The sequence below is a fragment of the Rattus norvegicus genome, chromosome 4, assembly GCF_036323735.1.
Source record: "Rattus norvegicus strain BN/NHsdMcwi chromosome 4, GRCr8, whole genome shotgun sequence".
Lineage (NCBI taxonomy): Eukaryota > Metazoa > Chordata > Mammalia > Rodentia > Muridae > Rattus > Rattus norvegicus.
This window is the reverse complement of record NC_086022.1, coordinates 162304249-162329071: the sequence shown is the minus strand read 5'-3', so window position 1 is coordinate 162329071 and position 24823 is coordinate 162304249. Positions and strand designations below refer to the sequence as shown.

At 48.2% G+C, this 24823-nt stretch overlaps 1 long non-coding RNA gene across 1 annotated transcript; it reads left to right on the top strand.

Annotated features, from left to right (window-relative positions):
* The first annotated feature begins 373 nt into the window (after positions 1 to 373).
* LOC102548836 (uncharacterized) lies at positions 374 to 24616 on the top strand. The gene is made up of 3 exons (XR_353658.5): positions 374 to 16310; positions 18123 to 20379; positions 21762 to 24616. It is a non-coding gene; the product is annotated as an uncharacterized LOC102548836 (long non-coding RNA).
* Positions 24617 to 24823: the final 207 nt, after the last annotated feature.

Sequence of the window (24823 nt, the reverse complement as noted above, 5' to 3'; positions counted from 1 at the left end):
TAGGAGGGAGGCATAGTGAGCACATTTAGTTTTCTGGTCAGGAGTGGCATCAGTGTCAGGTGTGACATCAGATCCTGAAATCTGAAATTTCGTTTCTGTGAGGGGACTTTAAATGATGTCACTAGTGGACTTGGACTTGAGGCTGTTCAGCAGTGGGATAGCAGTCTGGCTTGTCGTCTTGCTTTATAAAGGCACGATTTCCTACCTACCTACCTTCCTTCCCTCTGAGTCGCAGCAATGACGGCTGTGAAACCAAGGAAAGTCTGGATTCTTTGGAGACAGATTTGGACAGCTAAGAAATGTAAATACTTCTATCTAAAATGCCGAGAGAGTTGGGGAGCGGGGGGGGGGGGGGGGGGCGGGGGCGGGGCGGCTTTCACCTGGTTGAAAGGGAAGCCCTAACTACTCCAGTACAGACTTCCCAAGAGGAGTGGCCAGAAACAGGAGACCAACAGTAATATGATCCATGCACAGAGTCTAGGTAATCTTATGGAGAGGAGGGGAAGGCTGGGTGCTGGCGTGCACCGCACTCTGCCAATATGGCTTGAAGCCTGGGCATTGCCACTAATTTGCTGTGTGACCTTGAACAAGTCACTTTTCCTCTTGGGGCCCGAGTCCTCTTATCTGTAAACAGAGGGCCGAGGTTGGATGGCCTTTAATGTTGCCTTATGCTGTCTGTGGGCTTATGGTCCTGACTAATCAAGACTGCTTGCTGAACTAACATGGCAGGTCTGACGGACTCCCAGTTTTTTCTTTCGGTGATGAGAAGGGAGACCATACAACAAGATGCACGTTTGTCCCTGCCCCTGACCAGAGCCGCACATTATTTATTGCAGACCACGGAATCTCCCTGAGCCTCTGTTTGCTTCTGTTAAAAAAAACAAACAAACAAAAAACCCAAAACCAAAACCAAAACAAAACGAGAGGGACCAATGAATGTCACTCCCACCCCCAACCCCAGCCAAAGGAGGTAAAGCAGTGCTGTGAGCAGTTCACCTTTGACATCCAGCTCTTGACCACAGCTGAAGCTTCGGTCTTAAAACGGAACCCAGAAGTGATTGCAGGGTATGGGCTGCGTGAAGTTAGAATGTAGGGCCAACCCTTGGTGGCTTTTGTTGCAGGGAATGAGTTGACTTTCTGATTTGACCCTTAAAGTGACCCTTAACATCTGCTTTCGGCACAGGCCACTGTGAGAAGCAAAAAAGAGATCTGCCCCCGAGCCACACCTCGGGCCAACAACTCAAATCAGCAACTTCAGGCAACGGAAGGGTTTTTCAGAGTCTGGGTCTGCTTTAGAAAGCCAGGGGGCTCCTAGTCTAGTTGTACTTAGTGTAGCGTTGGTATGAGAACAGCAGGGAGTATTGGAGCAGAGGGTTGTATTCCAAGACCTAAGGGGCAGGCAGCAAAGGGACATGACTGACTGTGATTAGCCACCCCTGGCTCGTGAAGCTGAAGCTCGTGTTGCCGGCTCCAGCAGAGGTGGTGTCCTACATGTTGCCGTGTGTCAGGATCAGAACCGAGTTCAAACTACCTTTACCTCTCAGATTAATACCTGCTGTGGGAACTGAAGTCACAGTGAGCAAAGGTAGTCCTACCATGGTTCAAGTGGCTCCTTTGGGTGAGGTTCTTAGATGTTTTCGTTTTTTAATAACCACCAACCCCAGTGATCGGATCCACCCGATTGGTTCTAGCAGTTGTCCTGGGCAGATAGGACACAGTAGTGCATTGGCAGAAGCACCTGAACCTGATGTCTACATTAACCACGACCCCAGTGGGCTGGGGAGAATAAGCCCAGCAGCGACAAGATTTTTGACTCTTGGGACAGGCAGATTCGTGAAGTAGAACTAAGTGGTCCCTGCAAAGAAGGAACAGGTTAGCTACTATGGCCAGAGGAGCAGCCCTCCTCAGCTTATATTCCTGAGGACCTGGTGTGGCTGCTGAGACTTCAAAGAAACAACTCTTCAAACTGGGAAGGATTGCCCGGGGGTGGGGTGGGGCAAACAAACAAACAAACAAAAACCTCACAGTATTTTGTTATCAAATGGCGGAAGAGCCCCTCCTGCTTCTGAACACTTCTCAGCCACTCTTTCTCCACTTTGTGATTTCTGATGCTCCCCAGATCTCCCTTACTCTGGAACAGAACCTCTTTGCCAGGCTGCTTCAGTAGCCACTTTGATGCGGCACCCTCCCCCCCACCCCCCCCCCCGCCCCCAACTCATTTCTCCAGTTTGCCTAACAGGCCTGGAGGGCAGAGAGCAGGGGCTCACAGACCCTCAGGTGAAGTCTTTGTGGAGGGAGGACTGGTGAGGGTCGGGTATGAGCACGGATGCTAAGCAAGCAATGGACTGACAGACTCCCCCAGGCCTGAAGATTTGTCCCAGCAATAAAAGTTATGAAAGAGGCTTTTTTTGGAGAAAGGCTGTTGGGAGAACTCAGAGCCTCCACAGTGATTGTGGAGGAAGACCAGCACCACAGTGTACAATGCCTATTAAGCTCTCAACTAGGACCCCCCCCCCCCACCATTCTGTAAGCAAGAACAAAGGTGATTGGAAGGGTTTGTGAAGTCCTTTCTGGCTGTGGAAGGTGATGTATAAATAACCCTAAGAAATGGGTCCTATTTCAGACCTCAGTTCATAAGAGCATCGACAATTCTGAATCTTAAGATAGTGTTTGCAGCCAGCCTTGGAAACGCAGAGCCTTGACAAATGAAGCAACAGATATGTGGATGGACAAGGGAATGGCGGTATGAGTTTGTCATAAGCTCTGGCTGGGGTTGCAGGTGTGGGAGGAGAGACTCACAGTGCGAGCCTTCATAGAAGACAGGCCTGGATTTGAATCCCAGGCCAGCCACTTACAAGCTGTGTGACATGCGGACAGGCTATTTAACTTCTCCGAGCCTCCCTTTCCTCAACTTTGTCCATGCCAAAGATCTCAAGTTCAAGTGATGCTACCTTCGCTTCCTTGCACGGGGCTGGTTATTATACAGCCCTGTAATGGTGGGCTAGCTTAAGAGGACAGGGTTTGGGAGCAGCTTCCCCGGCACATGGAGCCTGGTTTGCTCAGTTAGTGGAAAGTTTGGGAAAAGGGGAGAACTGAGGGGAGGCCCATCACCTAGACACACACCTGCTCTTCACTACTCAGGGGCTTTAGAGGCCCAATCGGAAATACTAAATATATAACCAGGGCATGACTGGGGTGCTTGACAGCAGAGGGAAGGAGGGTCTTCTGGGAGCCAGGTCTTGGGGAACAACAGTGAGGGGATGGGGTGGGGGACACATGTGTGGCATACCAACATCCATGATGATGCCAGCAGTGAGCAAGGAGGGAGAGGTTGGTCTCTATGCTGCAGGCACAGAGCCAGTGGCGTGTAGATAATCTAGGCCTCCTCTTAAAGATAGTGGCCCTGGAGTCCAGTGCATGTCCGCCAGGTCCAGTTTCTGAGCAGACTCTCGCACGGCAAGTGGGGCCCTGGTGTGGTCATGAGGAAGGCACAGGAAATGCTCACAGGAACTGCAGAGAGCAGTGCCAGGGTGGAGCTCCTACTGAAGTCTCCTACTGAAGCAAGGTGCCACGTGTCATACTGTTTAGCAACAAAGGCTTTCTGGATTCCCCTGACCTGTAGAGCCAGCCCACCCCAGCCTGACCTCCACAACTGCTTCTCCTCTTGATGCTTGCTATGCCAAGCTCCTCTCGAGTTCTCAGTCTCATGTTCCCCACATTATCCCCGGGAGTCCTCTTCCAATGCTTGGCCTTTTCTTCCTGAGGCTCCCCTGTTGGGCCTGGGATCTTGGCTTGCTTCTCTCTGACCTGTAGTGTCTCTGTGTCTGCGGTAGCCCTCCGTCCCCACCCATGCCAATAAGACATGAAATCTCAGCCCTGTGTAGTCAGATACCCTCTGCTTCCTGTTGGGGTGACAGAGAGCTACCAAAGGTCACACAGTGTGACTGACTGTAGCTAGGGCAGGCTCTGTGACCATGGCTTATTCCAGAGTTGCCTGAAGCCTTCATCCTCCTCTGTCTGGCAACTCTACATCTGTCCCCCATGTTAATCAGTGGAAACTCGCATTGGATTTCTCAGCCCGCTTTTGGCCAGCTTGCTCCTGTGATACCAACTCTCAATTTTTCCTCCCTTATCCCAAGGCCAAAGTCACGTTAGTTGTATGAGGAAGTGCTTTCTCATTGCCTCCCGGTAGCACTCATTCTAAAATTTGCTAGAAAGGTCTTTCTTCTGACTAAAGTTGACCCTTCCTCAGGGAGATTATACCATTTAACGCCCACCCCCTTTAAATGTCTTCCTCGCCCACTGCCAGCTCTTCTGCTGGCTCTGACTCGCCACTTGATACTCTATGACAATGGCCTGTCACCACTCCCCTTATACAAGTCAAAGTTCTTACAAGTACTGTTTGCACCTGTGTCTGGGGGTCCCCTGCCCCTTCTCAGCCGTTATGACTCGGGTACTCTCTGTTGACCCTTTGGACTGAATCGTGACTTTTGCATCGCAAGCCCGCTGGCCTCCATTTCTCAGTTCTAAGGTGAGCAAGGCTCGCCCACGCAGAGCTGGTGGCGCAGTGCTCTCCTGCCTCTCCTTCCAGTAACAGTGCCACCTCCATCTTTGCCTGTGCTTCTTCTCTGGCTGGCGATATCCAGTCCCCGTCCCCTCTGGTCTGCCTCACTGGACCACTGGGGGAGCTCGCAGGCATCTTGCAGAAGCAACCGGCAGCTTGTATTTGCAGTGCGGCCTGAGTCTGTTGCTTTTCTTGCCTGAGGTAACTCCACACCTCTGTCTTTTTTCCCTTTATTACCTGTGGTCTTGGTAAATACTGTCTCTGACCACTGGAGGCCCACGTTATATGGGGGCCTTGACCAGTGCTCAGCCCAGCTGGCCACGCTCACAGCTCCTTCTCGTTTTGGTGACTCCTCTTATGTTGTCAGTTGTCCTGCTGATTTCCCCTTGGGACTGCTTGGAAGGGCTCTTCTTGTATGCCCATCTGCGTTCCCTCCAACTCACAGCCTCTTTACAGCAGCCACCTCCTACCTCTTTGGGACCTCATTGGGACCTCAGTTTACCCACAGCACAGCTGACAGGGTCACTAAGAATGCAGATCTGATCATGCTTTCCCTCTTTAAAATCCTCTAGGTGACAGGATAAAGTGTGAACTCCTCAGTGGGGGTGTCCAAGGGCCCTTCCCATCACACAGTGCTCCTGAGAATGGGGTTCAAAGAGACCCTATTTCTCAACCTAGCAACATTTGTGCTGTGTGTCTTCGAGGGAGTGGCGTAACCTTTATGAGTCTCTGAATTATGTAAGGATAATACGCCTGCCTCCCTAGAATGAAGTCACGTACATGTTTGTCTGTCTGGATTCTCTGCTGGCATCTGCCTCACTTGTAGGCACACAGTGAGTGGGGCTCACTGTTTCTATTCCGCTCTCCTGTCCACTCTTCCTGGTAGCTTTGCACCCCATGTCTGCCCCCTGCTACCTGCACCGGAGGGGGCGGTCCTTCCTAGGAGTGGACATTTTCCCATCCCCATCCATATATAAGCCCCAGGCCCATCCTTCACCCACTCCAAGCTCATGCTTAGTCCAGCAGTTTCCTCTTCTTAACTCCCCTAACTGTTTAAGGTGTTTCTCAGGAGTTATACGTCAGAAATACCTCAGAGGTGCTGTTCCTAGACGGCCTTCCAAGACCTTCACTTCCCTATCTGGCAATTATATTTCAGTCAAGTGTTATTGCCTGGGCAAACAGACTCTCTAGGACAGGGATCATGTCTTATTTATCTCTATATCCCTAGGGCCCAGCAGTGTCCTTGAACATGCTAGGCTATCATAGATCCTTGAAAATGAGCCATTTCAAACTTGGCAATGTTTCTAGGTGGCATTCAAACTTCTGCTCAATTGTTTCTTATTCACTTTTCTGCTCCTCTTGGCGGCAAGGAACTGTCAGCTCAACTTTATATGAAGGGACTGTCATGTCAGCTCAACTTTAGAAGGGCAAGTCACCCAGGGCAAAGCCCATTGCAGCGCGGTGACCTGGAGAACTGGAAACGGAAAACTCAGAGCGCCCATTACCGACTGCTTGGCTAGTCCCAGTAAGGAAGGAACTGCTAATTGGTGACACCGAGTTCTATCCAATCTTTGTCCCACTTGAGCCCGGTGGCCTCAGAGGGATCCTGGGTTGGCCTTAGATGTCCCAGGATAGGGTTGGAGGAAGGTGGTACTCATGGGTGAAGGGAGGCTGCACTGAAAATTTGAAAGATGAGGAGGGACAGAGCCACATTGGAGAGTGAAGTGAGGCCTCCTATTCCAGCTGCCTGGGGTTCTCAGGAGGTGTGGGAATCCTCTATTTGCCTCTGTGTTCTCCCACATACAATTTGCTCCAGGGGCTATTAAGCCTCCACCCTGGACTTTGATTTTGTTTTAAAGGGTCCGAGAGTCTCTGGGATGAATGGTCAGCTCTCTGACCACTGCTAGGCCTAGTCCTTTGGGGATCTCTTCAGCTTTGCCATCTGGCTAAGCCTCCTTGCCAGACTCCACTCTATGGGGGCAATTATATCATCTTCTATGTTGCTAGACATGACTGGTTTTTGCTGCTTGGGTCTCTAGCAGAGGTGAGGGGAAGATGGCAAGCCTCAATCTCTATTGTCTATCTTTATGTCTACTGTCTTGCAAGGCCCTGGTGGTGAGATAGCCTCTGGCCACAGTGGGAAGGCCAGGCTATCTCCTGCCCTGGAACGAGCAGCTAGGGCAGCTGGTCCTTAGGAAAGGGGCATCAGGTTTTCAGCCCAGTATCCTCTCGAATGTTCACTCTCTTCCAAATCTTACTGGCAGCAGAGGGATGTGGGGAAGTGGGATGTGGGGGGAAGAGGGGCTGAAGAGTCAGGAATTTTGTGCCTCGGGTTCTCTTTTTAGACACCTTTCTCCATGTCAGAGCTTTACTACCTTCCAATATGCTAAGAAGTGAGACAGGTCTAGATGCTTCAAAATACTCAGGATCTCGAGGGAAGCCCCTCCTTTCGGTAGCTGTTTCTAAGAGCAGCTTTAATCCAAATTCACTTCCTCTGCCTTCCCAACACTCTGAATGTCCAAGACAGAGACTCAAACATTCTCCAGTCCCTCTGAGGCCTGAGTGTTTGAGTATTTAAAGGGATCTCAGCTCTAACGGATTGTCACACTTAGACACATCAGCTCTTCCTGCTGGGGCAGTCAGGTTTCTGGGCATGGGGGAGGAGGCCTTTTCTCTGGAGGTCGTTAGGGAGGACACAAGTTCTCTTCTCTGCAGGGTGCCCGACTGACTCTGCAGGGTGCTAGAGTGCTTGCTGGGGCATGGTGTCTGAACCAGCTGGTCCTCAGCAGACGTCTCCTTTGAGAAGTCTGATTTCTTCCGTTCAGCAGGTCCATAAACAGTGAACCAGGGAAGTGCCTGCTAGCAGATCCACTCATCAGTGGAAGGCTTTAAACCCTCTTGGCTTCTTGACATGGGCCTTGTTCCTATCTTGTTGGCACACACATTCCCTATCTTTCTCTCATAATCTTTCTCTTTAAAGTGAGAGTTTGTCTTAGTGTTCTTTAAAGAAGTCACAAGACAAGGCAGAGCGGACAAGTCCTCCCCCCCACCCCCAGATTACTTTGTTAAGTAGGTCCTTCCCCAGATCCCATTAAGCTAGAACATTAAATTTGACAGCAACTCCTTGAGTAGCTTCTCTTTTCTACCTGTAAAGCATCTGTAGCTACGGCTGAGGTTCTGGACGTAAGCATCTAAGCACGTAAGCCACAGAGTGAGCTAACGGGAACTGGGCTGAGATTCCATTTATCTGATGGGTGATGGAAAGAAAAGACTCTGTAGAAGCTGGTCCTCAAAGGCCCCACCTGGGGAACCTGGGTAGGGAATTTAAAGGGAATCACCAGCCTCTGTGGTTTGAAAGAGGTGGTGGTTGCTATGGGGTCCTCAAATCAATATTCTTAAAATTGATTTATTGAAAATGCTTCCTAGTCCAAAAATATTTTAGAGTAAGGAGAGGCAGAGGGCCTAAGTTACTGATATGTGTTCATTCATTCATTCATTCATTCACTCAACCGGTATGTTAAAAGCACCTACTATGTGCGTGGTGCTGCTTTGGTACTGAGATGAATAAAACAAAGGCATGACTGCCCTCTGGAGCTTGTAACTAAGACAGTGACCAGAAGCTTGTGCAACACAGGAAGAGGTTGGCTGGCTAGACTTTCATCTCCACTTGCATCTTGATTTTTTTCTGCAGTGGATATTATTGTCTTCTAGTTGTCTAATTGTTGTATAAAGAAAGCTCAAAAACATTTTACACAAGGACATACGATGGGACCTTTAAAAAAGATAGCCCCACTCTGACTTAGAGCTCTCAGGACACAGTCTTATTCTGTTTTAGGTGACTTGGTCCTAATTCAACCCTTCTTTGAATGTTCCTGAACTTTTTTTAGTTGTTGGTTCTGTGAGTCTGAGAAGTACAGCCACTGTATTCTCATTGTGTACGGCTCTCACTGTGGCTGCATCCCAGTGGACTATCCCCACTGAGAAATGGTGACAGAACTGGAGCTATGAAAGACCTGGTTTTGGTTAAAGAGCAAACTTAAGTTTGCATCCAACTCCAATGGAATCAGATGGCTTTTAGTTTAGTCATGATTAAATGCGCCGGTAAGCAGAGCTAATCCCCTACTTTCCTGCCAGCGCTGTCTGTCTGTCCCTGCTTTCCGGGTTTTCCGTAAATCAGAGCTGAAGGACACAACTTTAGACTAAGGTACTCTGACACTTGATGTGTCAAAGTGACTGTGGTTGCATCTGTACCGATGGGCCAAATAGAGCAGGGAAAGGACCTCCATGGGCTGAGAAGCTAGTCCCAGGGAAGGGATTATGGAAATGAAGCTTAACTGGGCCCAACAGGGCCCAGATGGGTTCAGAGAAGAAGCACTCACATTTTTCAAGACAGGGGTAGATTAAACTCTCCAGTGGAATCAGATGGCATCATTGTGAGATGTTTATACTCATAGAGCTACAAAGTGATACTATACCACATGCCGCCAGTTCATAGCTAGGGTTCATCCTCTGGACTCTGGGGGTTTAGGGGAAATGCTTGCACAATTTCCCTATCAATTAAGTAGCATGCCCCTTACTATTTTGCTCAGCAAAAGAGTAGTTATAAGTCCAACTTTTTTTGTTGAGCAATCTTAATTGTGTGTGTGTGTGTCTGTGTGTCTGTCTGCCTGCCTGTCTTTTGAGACATCTCGGTCCTTGGCTTGGCCACTCCACCTTCTGTGAGATGCACAGCACATTAACTGGCTCTGGCTGCTACCTGGTCAGGGTGGGTGAGTCGGAAAAGAAGCCCTACCCCTGACTTTTACTCAGATGATACAAAATGAGACATGACACACGGCGTGTACCTCCAAGGTGAAGGCTAGAGACTGGTTTCATCTACTCCATGTGCTGCCAAAGACCTATATCGCTCCTGGAACCAAAACCTCCCTTATACTTTAGGAAAGGTAAAAGTTGATTTGTAGTTGGGCGTGAACACATAGGGGTAGCAGTTGTGGGCAGCTGTTAGGGGTCCTTAGGGGTTTTGCCAGGTTTATCCACGGGGAATCCAGAAATCCTTGAAGTAACTTCTAGAGATTAGTGCAAACAAGAAATCTTCTGCCTATCTGGGGTCTTGGTATCCACTAAGTTCTGCACGTAATTTGAGTGGCAAGAGAGGCAAGAAAGAAGTCAGCTCATTAAATTAATGATTTACTGAGCAACAATTCTTTTTCAAAGTTGAAATTGTTTTTTAATGGTAAGGAAACATTAAATCCATTTATCCATCCAACAACTATTTATTGAGAACATATCAAGTCTTTTGGCCCAAGAGGTGGGATTAAGAAAAGTAGCAACCTCACCTTTCCCCTCAACTCCCCCAAGGAAGAGCAGTGTATGTTTTAAAACTATGAACAAGGGAGAGAAAACAGGAACTGCCTTTGATGCAGCAAAACTGGGAGGAATCTCTGAAACATGGGAAGGCTGCGGGTCTGTTTCTGAAGGAAGCATTGCTTCAGACCATTTATGCATGTGAAGAATGTGTCCTGGGCTCGTGACAGACAAGGGTAGAAGACCCCAGAGCACACGATGGAGTGAGTGGCTGTGGCTGCCAGGACAGTCAGATAGTGACTGTCCCATAACCCCCCTTGATCCAGATTTTTCAGACCTTGAGGTCGTGGGGTCCAAGTGGAACTCTTCAGTCTATGTAAGCCAGAAGACAGACACCCCTGCTGCCTCCTGACTCTACCAGTGACAGGCACCTTGCCTATATCGGACAGAAGGAAGCAAAAGTTGCTCCCAGTGCACACAGTACCTTTCTCCTGGTTGCAAAGCTCACAGGGCCTTTTCTGTACACAAGCACTGAGGATGTACTGCCTAACCAGAGTTTGCGGAAGAGGAAAAGGTGATAGTGTAAGCAGAAGGAAGCTTTGAAATAAACGTGGCTAGCAAATACACAGAGAGACCTCGGGAACTAAACGGCTCAACATGGAAAACCAGCAGATCTGCTCAGATGGCAGAGTGAATAGAACTGAAGAGAGAGAATCTGTGGAAACAAAGCAGGATTCTCTTTGACTGTGGGAGAAGATGAGGAGGTAGAGGACTGGGAAGTTCAGAGTCGAGATGGGAAGGATGGCTGGCCAGATCAACATTTCTCTGTAAGGAGTTTTAGAGAGGTGGGTGGAGGAGAGAAGTAAAAGCAGAAGCAGCAGAAATGAAACAAGATAAAAATCCAAGCATAAAGCACGACCAGGTAGCCAAGTAGTGTGCTTAAGGACATAACCATGTCCGAACACATCATGGTGCCAAGATGACGTGAGAGAGAGATGGTTGGGGCAGGAAGAGCACGCAAGAAGCGCGTGCAGTAACATGTAGACTGAACAGGAGGAAACGTGACAACTGACCTTCCACAGTGTCCCTGCCAAAGAGCAACAGAGCCTCAAAAGTCAGCTGGGGTGAGGAAGATATTGGGCCTGGTCCATCAACATGATGACCAATTTGTGACTGAAAAGTTCTGTTCGGTAACATGGGTTTGCAGTCTATCGTTCCTTGACTTGCACATACCAAATCACTAAAAGTCACTATTTAAAAGCAAAACACTGGAAATAGGGGTCTAGAGATCACTCTGCTAGTTGTACACCCTTGTGCTTTACAGACGGCAAAGCAAAGCAGCCGGGTGGTGGCCGAGGAGACATGAACTGAGTTGTGTTCAGGATCAGTGGCTAGACTGCAGCAGTGCTGGTAAAAGGTCTTAGTCTCCAGCAATCTTGCAGGTGCACTGTATGCATTCAAACCGGAGAATAGACTTGTCTCTTGCTTAGCACTGAGAATTAGGAGAAGCGGAGAGAGAGCTCCGTGTTTAAGAATGCAGACTGTTCTTGCAGGGGACCTGAGTTCAGTTCCCAGCATCCACATCAGGTGGCTCATACAACTGTACATCCTGGTCCAGGAGATCCGACGCCCCCTTCTGACTCTCCAGGGCAGGAACATTCATGCGTGTGCACACACAGGCACATGTACATGTAAAATAATAAAAGATACCTTGGGAAAAAAGTTACAGTTGCCTGCCTGGAATGGTGCTTTGTTAGATGTTTACTGTCCATTAAATTCACTTCGGAGCACCTAGATAAAAGACTGGAATAATTGTCTCTCCCAAGATGAAGTTGTGGTTTGCAGTAAATATACCTCAATATCTTATTGAATAAAGCATAGAGGCAGACCTGAGTGCCTAGGACCATAGGTGCATAGAGAACTGAACAGAGGCATTAAGAGAGGCCTCGTATTGGACCCAGTGGCTTGGCATCCTGGGGCATGGCCAGCCCTACTGGATGGGGACAGGGGTCAGGCAGAAAGTGGTTCTGGGAGACTTGGGGCCTATTTGGGGAGGCTGTTGTTTCTGGAAGCTGGTCCGGGGCAGATCCCCGGCCTGCCTCTTAGGCACCCCACTGTGTGTGGGAGGCTGTGAGTGAAAAGGAGGCTTGTCTGGTTGCATTTGCCAGGGTCCCAGTAAGGGCACATGTCCTTCCGGATCCCTTAGGAAGCCTCTCCAGAGATTAGGATTCAGAAACAACTTTTTAAAAATGAAAATGATTCTTCCCCTTCAAACGTTTGCCCTTGCCTACTGTTTGCTGCGTTTGGGAGAGAGCCACGCGAGGCTGTGTTTCCAGCTTGAGTTCGTACTTCCCTGCTGGTTTCTGCAACTCACAGCTGGTCCCAGCTCTTCACTTTGTCCTCACCTGTCCAGATGTTAGGGTGAGCAGACACTGTGCTTCACCGGTTGTGTTCCAAGTTGTACCACGAACCTGACCAGTATTTTGTTTTACAAGTGTAGAAGGAGACCTCAGAGCCACGATGTGTCCTGTCCTAGCTGCAGGCAGAATCAACTTGAAAGCAGTTCCCTTAGCTAATATAATTCATCACCTCCTTTGGGTTTTTGTTTTTTAAGCACTCCTCAGGAAGCAGTTGGCTACAGTAATGACCAGGAAGGTTTACCCTCATTTCTAGCTGTCCCTGAAGACCCACTATGACTTAGAACAGTACTGGAATCAGGATTATCCCATCTATCTACGAGGACTGAATATGTGATCTTGGTCTCCGGCCATCTTTGCCCTCCTGGTTATTGTAGTTGCTATAAAGCGTTTCACGTTGCCTGTTAGTGTCAAGGTCAACCCTCCGGCTTATCGTGCGTGCTTCATGTGCCTTGTCCCCACTGAAAAGCCTCTGAGTACAACAAGAGGATACTGCATGGTAGATGCACGGTAGTTGGTGAGACTGGCAAAATGGAGTTGGAAGATGAGAGGGGCTACCTTGTAGGATGGATACGCAGAAGCGCCAGTCTCCAGATGCTTATCTCTAATATTTCCCTTCCAGTGCACATGGGTGAGGGGAGGGGCCAATTCCAGAGGGCACATCTCTTCAAGCCTGACTTGACATCAAGGCAGATTATTTTTACTGGTATTTACATTTTTTTCAAAATAAGATAAATTTTGAAGGCGGATATGGCTACTTCTGAGAACCAAATACCTGAGCCCCAGGTATTTAAGCTTCCTAAATACTGCCTTACCACCCCCCTCCCCTGCCTGCCTAAAGAGATAGGAAGAGTGCCTGTACTTTGAGCATCAGCCACAGGACTCACAATAATACTATTGAAGGCTTGAATAAGACCCACCAATTTGGCTTGCCCAAACACCACTAAATACTGAGGAAGAAGTTCAACTTGCTAGTGTAGAGGACCTTAGGGGCAGACCCAGTCCCAATCTCCCAGGAGTCTTTCCATCTTAACAGACCCAGCACCTTGGGACCTTCAGCAGCTTGCAGTGTACAACGGGGACTATAGCTTGACATGCTTCTGCTCCCATCCAGCACCCTCCTCCACTTCTTCCTATAGCTTCCTGCTTTTTCTGAAGCTCATTCACCAGGGTTCAACTTAGCAGTTGGCAAAAGAATTAGAATTATGTAACTATAATTTATATACAAGTAAAAGATGATTTTATGGGTTTGGGATCACTTGGGAGCACCTCTGGGAGCACTCCACGGTATAGTCGCACCATCCTGTATCTGATGCTTGAGCCCCACCATTACAGAGTCATTCTTTTGTGGAGGCTGGACAATCTTCCAAAATGTCTTCAGCCAGTCAACAGCAGATGGGAGCAGCTCAGATCTGGAAAGGATTGTTTCCCCAAGAGTCAGTCGGCCTTGGTGGTTGGTGATGACAGAGAGGAAGCCATGACAAGACGATTTTGGAAATTGTAATAGGACTGGTAGTTTCAGACCTTACGAGAGACTGGGTCCCCACTCTAGAATGTTCCACAAATGGAGTCACCTACCACACTGGAAATATAAAATCGAATGTAATCCAGCTACATTGGAGGTGGGGATAACCTACACCAACCCGAGCAAACCAGAAACTCAGAGGGAAAGGACTGACCACACACGAGAGCCAGAAGACGCCATAACTGAGCCTGAGATCTGGTGAGAACCAGGCCTCCCATCAACCCAAAACTTCCTTCTCTGGTAATTGTCCTGTATGAGCAGGATATCAGTTACTTTTCTCAACGGCAAAATGCTTGACAAAGTCAGCATGAGAGTACAGTCCATCATGGTGCTGAAGGTGTAGCCAGAAGCAGGGTGAAGTACTAGGTCCCATTTCCTCATACCCAGGAAGCAGAGAGAGGCAAGTGTGAGCATTTGGTTGGTTTCCTCCTTTGCCCCAAGATAACAGCCCGTAGGATGGTGATACCCACATTCAGGGTAGGTCTCCTCAAACTCCTCTTGAAACATCCTCAGACACATGCAGAAGAATGTCTCTAAATCCAGTCAGGTTGATAAATCATTAAAGGCACTTTTATGTGTGGCTACTGTGTGAGTTGAAGACAGGAGAGACAGGAAGAACAAAGGTCACGTGTTTACTCTGTTATTCTGAGGAATGGGTTAGGGGCAGAGTTTGGATGAAACGGGCAGTTTCTGCAAGAGACTTTATAAGCCTCAGGACACAGGTGAATTCTGGAACCTCACTGGATCCTCTCACACTTCTGTACCACACTCAGCAGCTCTGGGCACAACCCTCCGTGTTCTCATAAGGGTCATTGTCAATGTAGGTGGCAGCCTGGCAATCTCAACTTACAGAAGATGATCCAGGTGAGGTCGAGGTCATTGTGAATGTGCATGGTGTGGTCTCCTAGAAGCCCCTGGAAGACCTGTTTACAGGCATTGCATCAGAAGAGGGATTGAGGGGGTCCCTGGAGCTTTGCTATGGAAGCTGCAGCATCCTAGTGACACCATCCCATCTGGACTTGAGATGCTGGAGGAAAAAGACCCAGAGGCCCATTAGCCCACGTGCATGACTCCTCACTGCTCAATGCAGGCTATGGCTTTTCAGGTCTGTCGTGGTTGGGGAGGGGAGTCCTGGGAGTCGTTTCAAGAACCCCACTGCACAACCAGGAGAAGGAAAAGATTCCTCTTTGTCCTCGTTGCCCAGAGACTAAAGGAGGCAGAAGGGAGAGTGTAAGATTTAGAGGGTCTTTCAGTTGGAAACCGAATGGAATGCTTCAAGGCATTATTCTTGGACTGAGAAGAAAAGTTACAGACACCGAGTATAGCCTAAGTTCTCTTGAAAGGATCGATGATAGATCAGTGAAGAGTGCAGAAGGACGGGCTAGAGGAGAAGACCGAAGAGGGAGATGAGAGAAGAAATTAAGCCAAGCAGCAGGCCCAACTTTGCATGCTGGGAAATGGGCAGGCACACAATTTGTCCCGACATTACCACCCTCATTCTTCTGCCCTCTTGTCCACGTGCTGTAGTTTTCTCCCTTCCTCTGACAAAGTCCACACTTTTCAGGATGCATTATTAGCTAAACTCTGGTGTCTTTGGATGGGCATTGTATAAGCTAAATTTCCACAACAGTTTATATATATTCAATCAAGTGAGGACTTCCATACCTGCAAAGATATTATGCAATCTGAGTAACACCCCTGAGAGAAAGAACTTACTAAGCAGATATGACAGACAGTGCTGAGGGCCGGAATGTAGGTTGATGGGTGTCAGTTAGGTACAGTGGCTCTGTCCATAGCCATTCCCAAGATGACAGGTGCTCTGGCCTTGGGGATTGGGTGTACTTTCTTTTTGTACTTGTCCCTGAGGCCCATAGTCCAACAGCAAATGCAGCCTTGCTGATCTGTCACATCCAGCTGTGTGCTTTGTGTCGTCGTTCTCATTTATTAGGGATTACAAAGAACTTCGTTCTGGGTTATGTGCTTCATAGCAGCACCAAACAGCAGGCCTTACCAGCCCTCTACTCCCTGTTGTATTGAGTGACATGTTAAGGTCAGAATGTGTTACACGAGAGAGCCCAAATTTAAGACCAAGCTAGTGTGGTTCCAAAGTCTGTGACCCTCTACTGGTGGCATCGCTCGAAAGAAACTTATGTGAATTTCAGTACCCTTGAGGAACATGATGTAGTCCCTTCAGCTCAAGCCTGTACTCTCCACTTTTCTCAGCCATCTGCCCTTGACATACTCAGTGGGTTAAAGATGGTGCTGGTAATTTATTCTGTCAAGAGGACCTGGGAGTGGGGAGTGACTGGGGGACATGCCACTCCCCCCACCCCACACACACACCCTAGGTCCTCTCTGCCATTGTGATACCTCGGAGTGGAAGGTGGTGAGAATCCCAGCTGCAGAAGACGGCTTAGATCTACCTGAAAATGTCCATCCCAGGAGAAGACAGTCCTTGGCTATGGCGAGCTGCAGCTGTATTTGAATTCTATGGCTACAGGTAAGCCCAAGAAGCAAAATGTTCAATTGGGTGACTTTGCTGTGTTCTTGAATTGTGTCGCCATTTCTACTGTGGAATAACTTGAGCTACTCATAACCAGTCTGGGAGTGCTGGTTGAGGACTTAGGCAGGAGAGTAAGCCTTGTCTGTTGCTCCCACAAGGAGGCTTGCTACAGGGAGATGGCTTCCAAAAAGGGAAATCACTGCCTGCCTCACCTGCCACCAGATGGCTGCTACTGGGAGCATTTTGATGACCTTCACTGTATATGCTGGGGCAGTAGGGACGCCTAGATGAGTTTTGATGTCAAGAATGATTGGCAGGTTAAAAGAAAAAAAAACCCAACTTTTATTTTTATGTATATAGGCACTTGAAGCAGGTTAATCTATGGATTACTTTAATTGCATATCAACCTACATCACCAGGAGCTGTTCTTAGGTCCAGTAGCCCTTGCTGTAGAGAAATCTGTCAGTTTTCCAACTGAGCTCTACTCTTCACCAGCCCCAGGAAAGTATAATGGCTGTGGTATTGGCTGCTTGGTTACTGTTACTGAGGTTGCTCTTAAACACAAAAGAAAAGCCTTTCGACCTTGGGGAAAGGCCAAGGTATGGCTCACTGGGATACTCGACCTCGGTTAACAGTACGGTGGGACTCCATCAGCCTCTGACCACATTGGAATTGGATTTCCTTTCTGTATTGATTCCTTCTCACAGCTGTAACCAAATAACTGACGAAAGCAACTGAAGAGAAAGATTTTATTTTGCCCCAAGGTTTGAGGGTATACAGTCCGTGGTGGAGGGGGAGTCGTGGTGATGGGAGTGCATGGCAATATGATACTGTAGCTGGGAAGCCTTGCATTTGCAGATCAGATGAAGAGTAGGGCTGGTGGAGAGATTTCAAGACCTACTGTCAGTCACCCACTTTGTCCACCAAGGCTCTGCTGTCTAAGGTCCCATGACTTTTGACTTCCCCAAACAGCACCACCAGCTGGCAAACAAGTGTTAAGACACTGAAGCCTATAGGTGCTCTTGACAGCTGGGAGGGAGAGGTCTCTGATCTTCATTCCTCATTTGTACTGCTGGGGTTGAGTTGGAGTGTAAGATGTGTCTGGTCAGTCTTTCTGGTGACTAGAACATATGACAAGAGCTGTGATTGTCACAGAAGGCATAAGGTGACAAAGCAGAAATAGAAGTGTAGGCCCTTCTCAGGGAAATCCCTGCTCTAAAAAAGCAGGAAACGGGTCCTAAGGAAATGGGTCCCAGATTCAGCCAGCACACAGGTCTTGCTGTTCTTTCTTTAGCCTCTAGAGTAGATATTATCTTCTGAGAGTCAAAAGTAGGAAGGACACACCCCTGTCTTGAGACACTGCCACAAGGAACTGTGCTGTATGTGTGTCTTATCCTGTGAGCTTGCTCCGCCTCGCACCCTCTGCTAGCCAGTGTCTGCCATTTTTCCATGGCCACAAATCTTTCTCAGGCTCTGTTGAGTGTCTCCTTCTTCTACACCTGGCCTCATATTTCGAAGCATAAGACTCAAATGAGCTTTCCTTGTATGGAAAAGTAACAAATGAGTCACATCTGAGAGGCGACCCTAAATACAGGGGACATTGCTCTCCAGAGGCATAGAACACAGCTCTCCTGGAGGTAGAAAGTGGCTTCCCAGTGACATTTCTATCAGGTACAAACAGTGGTAGCCGCTATTGATCCTAGGCCTTGTCCCAGCCTAGCCTGGAAGAAAGGGGACCTGGTTGGTTCTGGCTATCTTTTGACATAGAAGATTGACACCAGTTAAAAAATAATTTTTACTGTTTTTCAGATCACAGAAGGACTTGGAAACATCAAAAGCTGTTGTTCAGCTTTGGGAGCACTCAGCAGGGCTCTGGAAAGATGGTCACTGCAAAGCGCCACGACTCTTAACGGCTCTCCGGAATCTTCTTAGCACTGGAAGGCTCATGCAATGGACTTGCCTCTCAGACTGGCTTGTGACCGTGATGTCATGGATCGTCCGCCTCCAGATCCTGATCCCAGTTTTGAATACAGTGTATGCTTTCGCACATGACTTTAGGGCAGATAAGGGAAGAAAGGTGGAGTTCCTGAGGATTCAGGCTCTACTTCTAGGTATTAGTGTGGTTAAGGTTTTGAAAAGTCTACACTCAGACAATAGTACATTGGAGAAACCATCACAGCGAAATAAAGGCTCCTATTCACATGGTGTGTGTAAAAGAGCATTTACTATAAATTTCTCAGAATGACAGGAAGCAGCAAACAACTTGAAGCCCAATAAGGGGTTGTTTTTTAAAAGTGGAGTTCTTCCACACAAGAGCTTTACAGTTTTAAAAATTAATTTGGCCGTATGTGTGACAACCTGGAAAGGAGCTTGTTTAGTTAGACAAACAAGTTTCAAATGATGCAATTGCCATAGCAACGGTGTGTACCTCATGCATGCACATACTTTCATGTGCATACACGCATTCACGTGTGTGCACAACATGTACCTATGCACACTGTGTATATATGCAAACAATATGCATACATGCACACACATGTGCCCACACACATTGCATGTTATATAATTTGCAGGAGTGAAACTCCACACAGGAAAATGTCAATGGTGCACAGATTAAGGTGTGTGTTTGCACATCTGTGCATGCATGTGAAAGCCAAAGGGCATCCTTGGTTTTCTCAAAAGCCATCACTTTGCTTTTGGGGGATGGAGTCTCTCAGTTCTCTGCTGCTTGCCAGGTAGGCTAGGATGGTTGACAGTTCAATGGTCTTTTGGGTCTTTACCTCTGCAGTGTGGGGTTACAAGCACATTAACACCATTCCTCCCTCTCTCCTTCCCTCCCTCCCTCCCTCCCTCCCATCTCCTTTCCTCCCCAACCCCCCACCCCCTGGCCTCTCTCTCAACATGGGTTCTGAGGATCAGGTTCAGCTTTCCACGCCTGCAAGGAAAACACTTCACTGACTTATTTCTCCAGTGTGGTGAAGTCTTAAATGAAAATCTAACACAGTTTAGAGGAAAGTGATCATGGTGGCTAAATGGTCAATGAACAAAACGGGTGAACTTGTTCATGGCTTTACTTGGCTGCATGGGCTCACTGAGTTTTCAGGCTACCTGAGATCAGTCACATATAGTATGTGAGAATCAAGGCTGCAGCACTTCTCAGAAATATATATAACAAACGGAATGTAGGGTTTTACTGCTGTGAACAGACACCATGACCAAGCCAACTCTTGTAAGGACAACATTTAACTGGGACTGGTTTACAGGCTCAGAGCTTCAGTCCATTATCGAGGCGGGAGCACAGCAGCATCCAGGCAGGCATGGTACAGGAGGAGCTGAGAGTTCTACCTCTTCCCCTGGAGAAGACTGGCTTCTAGGATGAGGTTCTTAAGGCCCATACCCACAATGATTCACTTCCTCCAACAAGGCTACACCTACTCCAAGGCCACACCCCCCAATAGTGCCACTCCCTGGACCAAGACTATTCAATCCACCACAGAGGATTGTGTTTTTTGGTATAGAACTTACAGCTTTTAGAGTCTCCCTGTTCATTGCAACACCTGATAAGCCATTGATCATACTTGTATTTAACCAGTAAGAACCGATTTACAAGACTCCAGAAGTATCTGAGCCTATCAGAATGCAGACTGTACTAGAGTTGGCCATTTGGCCAAGTCTTTCCAGATAAGTGTCACCAGGCCAGGCACCCAGCTTTACACCTCCTAGTGCAGAAAGCCTCACATGTGTGACCCACAGTCGTTTCTGCAAAAGAGTTCTTAAGAAAAATATGCATTGAACTACTGTACAGGGGATGGTGAATGGTTGCCAGCTAGTATTGGTGGTGATAGGGGGTGCTTGGGTTTGCTGTAAAACGCTAAATATGAATGCCTTGAAAAGGAAGACATAGGTGGTTTTTAGCAAGTAGATAAAGCTATGTCTGTTGTGACAGCATTTTGGAATATTTTGGTAACTTCAGCTCTTCTGTGTCTCCAAAGAGGTTTATACTCCATCATAAACCATTGAGAAAAATGAATATGTATCTTTGGGCCCTTCTCATCCAGAAAGAAAGGTAGGTAACCTGGGTATTAGATTTCAGAGGGTATATGTGGTTTGGATGTGTTCTATGTGCATGTTCATGGGGGTGCATGAGTGCGTGTGCATATGTGTATGCATAAATGTCTATATGTGTATGGAGACCTGAGGTCGATGTCCAGTGTCTTCCTTGATCACGTTCTACTTTATTTTTGGAGGCAGGGTTTTCCATTGAGCTCAGGGCTCATCAGCTGACTAGTCTGGCTTATCATTAACCTCCATGGATCCCCCTGCTTCTCTCCATGGTCCCAGCCCTGGGGCTGTAGATGGCTGCCAGTGCTCCCAAGCTTGTGCATGGGTTCTGGGGATGCAGACTGAGGTCTCTATGCTTATACAATAGGCACCATCCAGGGAGCCATCTCACCGGCCTCTAGCATTTTTCTTTTATTTTTATTTTGTAGTGTTGGTGATTGGAGCCAGGGCCCAGGCACACCCTCTGCCCTGAGCTATACCTCATCTCAAGAGCAGCTGGATTTTTAAGAGTGTGAAGCACCAACAATTACCCAATAGGTGCAGAACCATAACAAAAGGCCTCCCAAACATCAAATTGCCAAGCCTAATAATGCCACATACAACACTGAACCACAATGACTTAGACCGGACACTATCAGAGGAAGACAGAAGTCATATTCTGGTTTTAATGTCAAAATGAGAAAAGGAATCACAATCGCTTTGCAGGCCCTGGTGTGGCACTTCCGTAGGCTGTTGTTTGGAAAGTGGTTTTAAAAAAAAAAAACAAAAAACAAAAAAAGGAAAACAGTGGGGCTTAGGTCAGGGAGAAAGGCAGGAAGAGGCTTTTGTGCAGGAGAACCACCCAGGTGTGGGGTTGTTTGCCAGCTTAGCCAGGTAGCTGGATCGCTGCAGCCTTGGCTGGATGCCATCTGGCCAGACAACACTCAGAATGCTCGCTGCTGGGTTAGCTGCCACATGTGGTGATCAATCATGGCTGTGGCCTGATTCTTGAGGCATGGATGCAGTGCTACAATGTCCCGTGCTCCTGTGTGAGTCCTAGCTACACACGATGAGGAAAGGAGGAGCAGGGTTTGTGCCTGCTTCTTCCTAAGTGGCAGGGTCTATAGACTAGGAAAGTTGGACCCTTATGCTGGGTCACTGGATTGGTAGCTGAGGAGAGGTGGCCAAGGAAATGCTTGCTTCTGGGATCCCAGCATGGGCTCCCAGGAAGAATAGAGTTCCAGAATAGGAAGAATGGGAATATATAAGCCTCCTCTGTTTACTGGTCACTTCTTCAGTGGCATTTCACAACACTAGACAGCCTTTTCTTAGGATGCCCTTCCCCAAGGGTCTTATTCCAATCCTCCTCCATGTCACCCCAGGCACCAACACAACTTTACTCCACAGATCCCAAGAACCAGCACTGATATCGGTGTCATAGAACACTGAAAGGACCAACCTAGACCACATAGAAAGATCCTATCTCAAAAACCAAGGGCTGTGAATGTGGCTTAGTGGGAGAGTGCTGACCTAGAACCTGCTCAGGTTGGAACCCAGCACTAGAGGAAAACAGAGAGGTATGTGTGCTGGAGGAAGATCTTTCAACAGTGGGGCAGCCCCGATGGGTTGGAAGGGTCTTTTCTGTACCCAGGGAGCGTCTCCAGTTCTTGTCCTCAAATATCTGTGGATATTTGTCCTAAACATGCCTCTCCACTAGAATTAAACTCCCAAAAATCCGACGCCCTGATCCACCAAATATCAATCCCCAGCGGTGGAAACTGAACACTGGTGTGTAAATCTGCCTAGATGGTTCTATCATGCAGCCAAGGTTGAGAGCCACTGCCTTGTTCTTCGAGCTGAGTTAACTTCTCCTAGAGCTGTATATGGGATCAGGCACCCCGGACCTCCATTTTTGACTGCATCCTGAGGGCAAGTTTTTTCTTGGCGTGGGGGGGGGGGGATTGTGTATTTCAGAGTATTTTCTCTGTGGTATGTTCACACCTATGACTATACCTCTAAGAGTAGCCGAAAGGACTACAGGAAAAGCCATGCAGATATAGACTACAGCAGGTGAAAAGTGCTCTGTGAAGCTTAACCCAGGCTCCAAGACAAGTTATAGAAAATGCTCACATATTTGTGCTCTCACCATCAGGTCAGCCTGGTGCCAAGCACATCCTGTGTGTCATTCAACACATTCTGTTCTGCTGTAGGTCTAGTGCAAGGGAAATGAGCGAATGGGTCTTGGGGACCACTTGACACAGAACACATCAGATGCACACCATGCTGAACCCCTTTTTCATCCCCCGTCTTCTCACTTGCCACTGAACTCTCCCCAGAAGCCTTCCATTCTGTCCCAGTCAAGGTGACTGAAATTGAGAACCCACAGGAAGTCTGGTGTGTTCTGTTGCCTTACTATGCTCAGTTCCTAGAACAAGCGGGACCCTGAGAGATGCCCAGTGAGTATCACGTGGAGTAATTAAGATGATTAAGCTAACTCGATAAGAGAATATTCTGACACTCGGGCAAAAGAGACAGAAAAGGGCTGGCTTCCAAATAGTCCTACTATATGTTTTTCATTCACCATAGATTTTCACCGCCCTAGGAGGTGGGTGTTCATGTAATTCTTGTATGGGCATACGTGTCTCTCTCTCTCTCTCTCTCTCTCTCTCTCTCTCTCTCTCTCTGTGTGTGTGTGTGTGTGTGTGTGTGTGTGTGTGTGTGTGTGTGTGTGTGTGTAGGCCTAGGCCATCTCTCTACCTCTGATATTCAGGAGTACCAAACCACTCCAAACTCCACCTTTCAGTGATTTGTGAATTTGTAATTAGATGGATGCACAGCAGGGGCAGAATTTCCGTTCCAAGTGTTTTCCAGGAGGGGTGGAGCATCAACTGTGATAGGTCACCATGCTTTCCTCTGGTCACTGCAGAGCAACCCTAGTGGCCTAGATATTTCTGTGCCCCAGGCTGCCTTTGAGTTGGAATAGAAAACTCTTGCTGTAAAAACACAGCTCTCCAAGTCCCTTTCCCATTCCAACAGGAGCTGTGTCTGTACTTGGGGAGAAGCCAAGCACAGTAAAAGATTTCAACAGAGAACTGAGGAAACACCCCCACTGAGGTTCTCATAGCAACATAATCACGCACAACAGCAGCCTATTTCGGTGGGAGCCTGCTTCAGCTCCCCTCCTCCCCTGTTAGTCACAGAATGGATGAACAAGCAGAAGGAGTGTGGGGTGGGGACAGTGTTGGGTTGAAAGTCGGTTGGCTGGGGAGCTGTTTTCCTAAACTCCTGCAGCTTGTTGAGGGACCTTAGACAAATGTCCCCTTCTCTTTCATCTGGAGTCCTTACCTGTAAGAGGACTGGCCCAATGTGTGGGTGGGGATCTTGCTATTCTGGTCTTATTTGATTGCACAAGTACTAAGCCTCTTTTGATCCAGCATCTCAGAGTCTTCGTATCTGAGGGAAGATACTTACGGGGGAAAAAGAAGGTACCGAAGGGTAAAAGTCACTTTTTAGAGGCACTTATGTCCCCTACCCCATACAACGTGTGGCAGGATGGGAGTGAAGAAGGACCAGGCATTGCCAAGACTCTGCTCATTCACGCCCAACTCGAATTCAGGTCTGTGGACTGAGAAGGTTGAGGTGAATTTACTGGGATTATAGATGTGGTTAACCCAAGCTTCTTGCTACATTTTCTTTAATCCTTCTTATCTCCATCCTCTTCCTGTTTTTCACTCTTCACCTCTGCTCACCGCAGTGTCTCTTCTCTGTGCCTGAGAATCTTGGTCTAATAGAAGTATCTATCATGCCGAGCCGGGTTTTGGCCCTTTTCCTCAATGAACCTGGGTTAGTTGAGGACAGTCACTCGTACACTTCCTGGCTATCAAAGGTTATGATCAGACTAAACAGGGCATTTGGTTTAAATAACTCAAATAAGAACTGAGATGGAGGGGGCAGAATGCTCCCGGCACATCTGTGAGGACCCCGACCTTGACCCTGTGGGCCGGAAAGCCTGAAGGTTCAGCTTTCCCTGAGGTAGCCAGCTAAAGAGTCCTGAGTGAGGCCTCCCTCCCCCATTGTTCTATCCCTCAGTGCCTGACAGATGGCCCGAAAGAGAGAAAAAAGCTCTCAAAGTGAAGACAGGAATGCATTGTATAAAAATTCACACCCCCCGCTGCCGCCCAAACTCCCTTAAAAAAAGGAGCGAGAGAATCCTAATGGGTACGTGACATCCTCACAGCTCTCTCCCATAAAAGGGACTTCAGGAGAGGGTGAAGGTGGGGGAGGGGCTGCGGGGAGGGGGGAGAGAAACGTGTGGGCCCCGGGTGGGGGAGGGGCTGACAGGCAAGACGTGGGTAGGGGAGCTAGACCGCGGGCCCTTTTATTGATTTGTTCTTGTTTTCCCAAGCCACCTCGGGTGGCCACCTTCACTTCAACCCAGTCCTCCTGCGAGGGGTTTGAAGGCCTTCTGG